The 6,473-nt window shown below is 45.4% G+C and overlaps 1 pseudogene; it reads left to right on the top strand.

Annotated features, from left to right (window-relative positions):
• Positions 1–577: 577 nt before the first annotated feature.
• Positions 578–697, top strand: LOC134946274 (5S ribosomal RNA; annotated as a pseudogene).
• Positions 698–6,473: the final 5,776 nt, after the last annotated feature.

Here is a 6,473-nt window from a genome sequence, read left to right as displayed (position 1 = left end):
CAGTGATTTACTTATTAGAATGCGGGTGCGGAAAGCAATATGTGGGAAAAACAAAGAGACCCCTCAAAATAAGAATCCAAGAGCACGTCCGCAATATAAAGAACAAAATAGAAACTCACGCGGTATCCAGACATTTCAATATAGCACATGACTCCAACCCAGAAGCATTGACTTTTAAAGCAATCGAACTTGTGAAACTGGGGGAGAGAGGTGGCGACCTGGCCAACAGACTCTCACGCAGAGAAATGTACTGGATATTCCAACTGCAGACACTTCACCCAAAGGGATTCAACGATTACTATGAAATTGCTCCGTTCCTGTAATTTCGTTCCTGGCATCAGGATCACACGGTCGGATCCTCAATCAATCAATTACATTATCCTCCCCTTACCCCGAGCACTGGCTTACACCCCCCACCCCCCTCCCCTACCCATTACCCCCCCCCAGCCCCCCCCCACCCCCCTCCCTCCCCCCCCCACCCCCACTATCACACCCCCGTATGTTATAAATTGATATTACTATTAGCTTTAGGTCGGTCACATTTTGAAATAATATTGACACATGTATGGTAAGTGATTTTTACAGTCAAATCACACTGGACATGCCCAATCTCCCCCGATCTTGGAAGCAAAGCAGTGTCGGGCCTGATCAGTACCAGAACAGGGAGACTACCTGGGAAGATCAGGTACTGTAATTAAACTAGCTCTCAAAAAAGCCTACATGAGCGTATCATTATTAAATTAATAAATCCCTTTATGCACTTTATTGCAACTTAATTAGTATATTCATATATGCACCTTATCGCACATATATGCACTTTAATATCCCAGTATGCACTTTATTATACTAATATGCACCTTAAAAATGCACCTTATCAACATAAAATATGTACGTTTAAATTACACTGAGCATTTACATTCTCTAAAAAACAAATATCCCAAGTATTTTGCAAAATGTATTTTCCTATGTTATTTATAACTTAATAATTTCTATATAGACCACTGCACTGTTAATAACTGTTATTAGATCGTTTTTTCCATGTATTGATCCTTTTTTTCTTTATTTATATATTTTTTATGCTGAGCATCATGGAGGACGGACTTAAACGTCCACAATATTGATCTCCAACAATATGGCCGCCACATAAAGGAACTAAAGGAAAAACCCATACAAAGATGGCCGCCGTCAGAGCAAACTGAAACCAACTACCAAGCCCTCTAGGAACACCTGAACTAGTGGAAACCGCGGGCGCATGCGCGGTCCCGTTTCCGGAAGTGGGGCGGAAGTGACGCGACACCGTTAAACCGGAAGTGGGGCGGAAGTCGCATCGGCGCATCTTTTCAAGATATTTTAACAGCTTTTTATGCTCCAATCCCGTTTTTTATACTTACAGCGAACTTATTACAGTCTTATACTACCCAATCATGTTGTTCATTTATATAAATAAGTAGGTTCTAGTATATCATACAACATCATGTGTTAACAACAGGAAGTGATGTCATAATTAGTATTAGATGAATACTGGTATAAATAGAAGTCTGGTCCCACTCTGCTAACACCCCTTGATGAAGTCTGAATGACGAAACGCGTTGGGCTATCTGGCAGTGACTGCATACCAAGTTAAGGAATCTTTTATTATTTATTCATTTTAACTGGTATTATATTTTGTGTGTGTATACTTTTTATCCCATTTTTTAGAAAAAGATTTGTTGTTTTAAATATACACGTTAATAAACTGTATTTTATATTTTTTATATTCTTAATTATTCACCTAAAGTGTGAGTTCTTTTAGACACCATTGGTCGCTAAACCCCCTCCCCCCAACTGTGCATTTAATTTTACGACACAGGGAACCGCCATCCCTGTTTGGGGGTAAGCAGACGCCCTTTTAAATTCTTAGGGAGTGTCAGATCTAATTGTTTGGTATAATCCATATTCAGGTTAAGTAAACGTTGGTGAACACACGTGGCGCAATAATTTCTTTCTATTTCTAAATTTTATATATATATATATATATATATATATATAACACTCTATTGGGTCTGGCACTCCTCGTACCCGCAGGGAATCCGCTCCGATGCCCTCCTTGAGCAAGGTGGCTCTGTATAGAGTGAGTAGAAGGCGGCACTCAGGAGACTTTCACAAACGTTAAAGCACGTTTTCTACGTTTGTGAAAGTCTCCTGAGTGCCGCCTTCTACTCACTCTATATATATATATATATATATATATATATTTTAAAGGGGGTTGCGCAAGGGAGCCTGTCATTTTTGTAAAGGGTGGGGGCACAGCTACAAGGAGATAACTGTGGCCAAGCCCCTTCCCTATGAAGAAGCCACGCCGTGGGCGCCACAAAGTCTTGAACCAGCCCTGCACGTGCCTGCCGCAATGTGTAAAAATAAGAATTTACTTACCGATAATTCTATTTCTCGGAGTCCGTAGTGGATGCTGGGGTTCCTGAAAGGACCATGGGGAATAGCGGCTCCGCAGGAGACAGGGCACAAAAAGTAAAGCTTTAGGATCAGGTGGTGTGCACTGGCTCCTCCCCCTATGACCCTCCTCCAAGCCAGTTAGGTACTGTGCCCGGACGAGCGTACACAATAAGGGAGGAATTTTGAATCCCGGGTAAGACTCATACCAGCCACACCAATCACACCGTACAACTTGTGATCTAAACCCAGTTAACAGTATGATAACAGCGGAGCCTCTGAAAAGATGGCTCACAACAATAATAACCCGATTTTTGTAACTATGTACAAGTATTGCAGATAATCCGCACTTGGGATGGGCGCCCAGCATCCACTACGGACTCCGAGAAATAGAATTATCGGTAAGTAAATTCTTATTTTCTCTATCGTCCTAGTGGATGCTGGGGTTCCTGAAAGGACCATGGGGATTATACCAAAGCTCCCAAACGGGCGGGAGAGTGCGGATGACTCTGCAGCACCGAATGAGAGAACTCCAGGTCCTCTTTTGCCAGGGTATCAAATTTGTAGAATTTTACAAACGTGTTCTCCCCTGACCACGTAGCTGCTCGGCAGAGTTGTAATGCCGAGACCTCTCGGGCAGCCGCCCAAGATGAGCCCACCTTCCTTGTGGAATGGGCCTTAACAGATTTAGACTGTGGCAGGCCTGCCTCAGAATGTGCAAGTTGAATTGTGTTACAAATCCAACGAGCAATCGACTGCTTAGAAGCAGGCGCACCCAACTTGTTGGGTGCATACAGTATAAACAGCGAGTCAGATTTTCTGACTCCAGCTGTCCTGGAACATATTTTCAGGGCCCTGACAACTTCTAGCAACTTGGAGTCCTCCAAGTCCCTAGTAGGTGCAAGGCACCACAATAAGCTGGTTCAGGTGAAACACTGACACCACCTTAGGGAGAGAACTGGGGACGAGTCCGCAGCTCTGCCCTGTCCGAATGGACAAACAGATATGGGCTTTTTTGAGAAAAAAACACCAATTTGACACTCGCCTGGTCCAGGCCAGGGCCAAGAGCATGGTCACTTTTTATGTGAGATGCTTCAAATCCACATATTTGACTGGTTTTAAACCAATGTGATTTGAGGAATCCCAGAACTACGTTGAGATCCCACAGTGCCACTGGAGGCACAAAAAGGGGTTTGTATATGCAATACTCCCTTGACAAACTTCTTGACTTCAGGAACTGAAGCCAATTCTTTCTGGAAGAAAATTTACAGGGCCGAATTTGAACCTTAATGGACCCCAATTTGAGGCCCATAGACACTCCTGTTTGCAGGAAATGCAGGAAACGACCGAGTTGAAATTTCTTTGTGGGGCCTTCCTGGCCTCACACCACGCAACATATTTTCGCCACACGTGGTGATAATGTTGTGCGGTCACCTCCTTTCTGGCTTTGACCAGGGTAGGAATGACCTCTTCCGGAATGCCTTTTTCCCTTAGGATCCGGCTTTCCATCGCCATGCCGACAAACGCAGCTGCGGTAAGTCTTGGAACAGACATGGTACTTGCTGAAGCAAGTCCCTTCTTAGCGGCAGAGGCCATAAGACCTCTGTAAGCATCTCTTGAAGTTCCGGGTACCAAGTCCTTCTTGGCCAATCCGGAGCCATGAGTATAGTTCTTACTCCTCTACGTCTTATAATTCTCAGCACCTTAGGTATGAGAAGCAGAGGAGGGAACACATACACCGACTGGTACACCCACGGTGTTACCAGAACGTCCACATCTATTGCCTGAGGGTCTCTTGACCTGGCGCAATACCTGTCCCGTTTTTTGTTCAGACGGGACGCCATCATGTCCACCTTTGGTATTTCCCAACGGTTTACAATCATGTGGAAAAAACTTCTCAATGAAGTTTCCACTCTCCCGGGTGGAGGTCGTGCTGAGGAAGTCTGCTTCCCAGTTTCCATTCCCGGGATGAAACACTGCTGACAGTGTTATCACATGATTTTCCGCCCAGCGAAAAGTCCTTGCAGTTTCTGCGATTGCCCTCCTGCTTCTTGTGTCGCCCTGTCTGTTTACGTGGGCGACTGCCGTGATGTTTTTCCCACTGGATCAATACCGGCTGACCTTGAAGCAGAGGTCTTGCTAAGCTTAGAGCATTATAAATTTACCCTTAGCTCCAGTATATTTATGTGGAGAAAAGTCTCCATACTTGATCACACTCCCTGGAAATTTTTCCCTTGTGTGACTGCTCCCCAGCCTCTCGGGCTGGGCTCCGTGGTCACCAGCATCCAATCCTGAATGCCGAATCTGCGGCCCTCTAGAAGATGAGCACTCTATAACCACCACAGGAGAGACACCCTTGTCCTTGGATATTGGGTTATCCGCTGATGCATCTGAAGATGCGATCCGGACCATTTGTCCAGCAGATCCCACTGAAAAGTTCTTACGTGAAATCTGCCGAATGGAATTGCTTCGTAGGAAGCCACCATTTTTACCAGGACCCTTGTGCAATGATGCACTATTTTTAGGAGGTTCCTGACTTGCTTGGATAACTCCCTGGCTTTCTCTTCCGGGAGAAACACCTTTTTCTGGACTGTGTCCAGAATCATCCCTAGGCACAGCAGACGTGTCGTCGGGATCAGCTGCGATTTTGGAATATTTAGAATCCACCCGTGCTGATTGTAGCAGTATCCGAGATAGTGCTACTCCGACCTCCAACTGTTCCCTGGACTATGCCCCTATCAGGAGATCGTCCAAGTAAGGGATAATTAAGACGCCTTTTCTTCGAAGAAGAATCATCAATTCGGCCATTACCTTGGTAAAGACCCCGGGGTGCCGTGGACAATCCAAACGGCAGCGTCTGAAACTGATAGTGACAGTTCTGCACCACGAACCTGAGGTACCCTTAGTGAGAAGGGCAAATTTGAGACATAGAGGTAAGCATCCCTGATGTCCCGGGACACTATATAGTCCCCTTCTTCCTGGTTCGTTATCACTGCTCTGAGTGACTTCATCTTAATTTGAACCTTTGTAAGTGTTCAAAAAAATATTTTTAGAATAAGTCTCACCTAGCCTTCTGGCTTCAGTACCACAATATAGTGTGGAATAATACCCCTTTTCTGCAGTAGGAGGGGTAATTTAATTATCACCTGCTGGGAATACAGCTTGTGAATTTTTTTTTTCCATACTACCTCCTTGTCGGAGGGAGACCTTGGTAAAGCAGACTTCAGGAGCCTGTGAAGGGGAAACGTCTCGACATTCCCATCTGTACCCCCGGGATACTACTTGTAGGATCCAGGGTTCCTGTACGGTCTCAGCGCCATGCTGAGAACTTGTCAGACGCGGTGGAACGCTTCTGTTCCTGGGAATGGGCTGCCTGCTGCAGTCTTCTTCCCTTTCCTCTATCCCTGGGCAGATATGATCTTATAGGGACGAGAGGACTGAGGCTGAAAAGACGGTGTCTTTTTCTGCAGAGATGTGACTTAGGGTAAAAAACGGTGGATTTTCCAGCAGTTGCCGTGACCACCAGGTCCGATGGACCGACCCCAAATAACTCCTCTTCCTTTATACGGCCATACTGTGCCGTTTGGAATCTGCATCACCTGACCACTGTCGTGTCCATAACATCTTCTGGCAGTTATGGACATCGCGTTTATTCATGATGCCAGAGTGCAAATATCCCTCTGTGCATCTCGCATATATAGAAATGCATCCTTTAAATGCTCTATAGTCAATAAAATACTGTCCCTGTCAAGGGTATCAATATTTTTAGTCAGGGAATCCGACCAAGCCACCCTAGCTCTGCACATCCAGGCTGAGGCGATCGCTGGCCGCAGTATAACACCAGTATGTGTGTATATACTTTTTATTATATTTTCCAGCCTTGTCAGCTGGTCCTTGAGGACGGCCCTATCTATAGACGGTACCGCCACTTGTTTTGATAAGCGTGTGAGCGCCTTATCCACCTTAAGAGGTGTTTCCCAACGCGCCCTAACTTCTGGCGGGAAAGGGTATACCGCCCATAATTTTCTATCGGGGGGAACCCACGC

Source organism: Pseudophryne corroboree, chromosome 7 (genome assembly GCF_028390025.1).
Source record: "Pseudophryne corroboree isolate aPseCor3 chromosome 7, aPseCor3.hap2, whole genome shotgun sequence".
NCBI classification, from domain to species: Eukaryota; Metazoa; Chordata; class Amphibia; order Anura; family Myobatrachidae; genus Pseudophryne; species Pseudophryne corroboree.
Note: the sequence above shows the minus strand (reverse complement) of the source record. Positions and strands in the feature narration are given on the sequence as shown.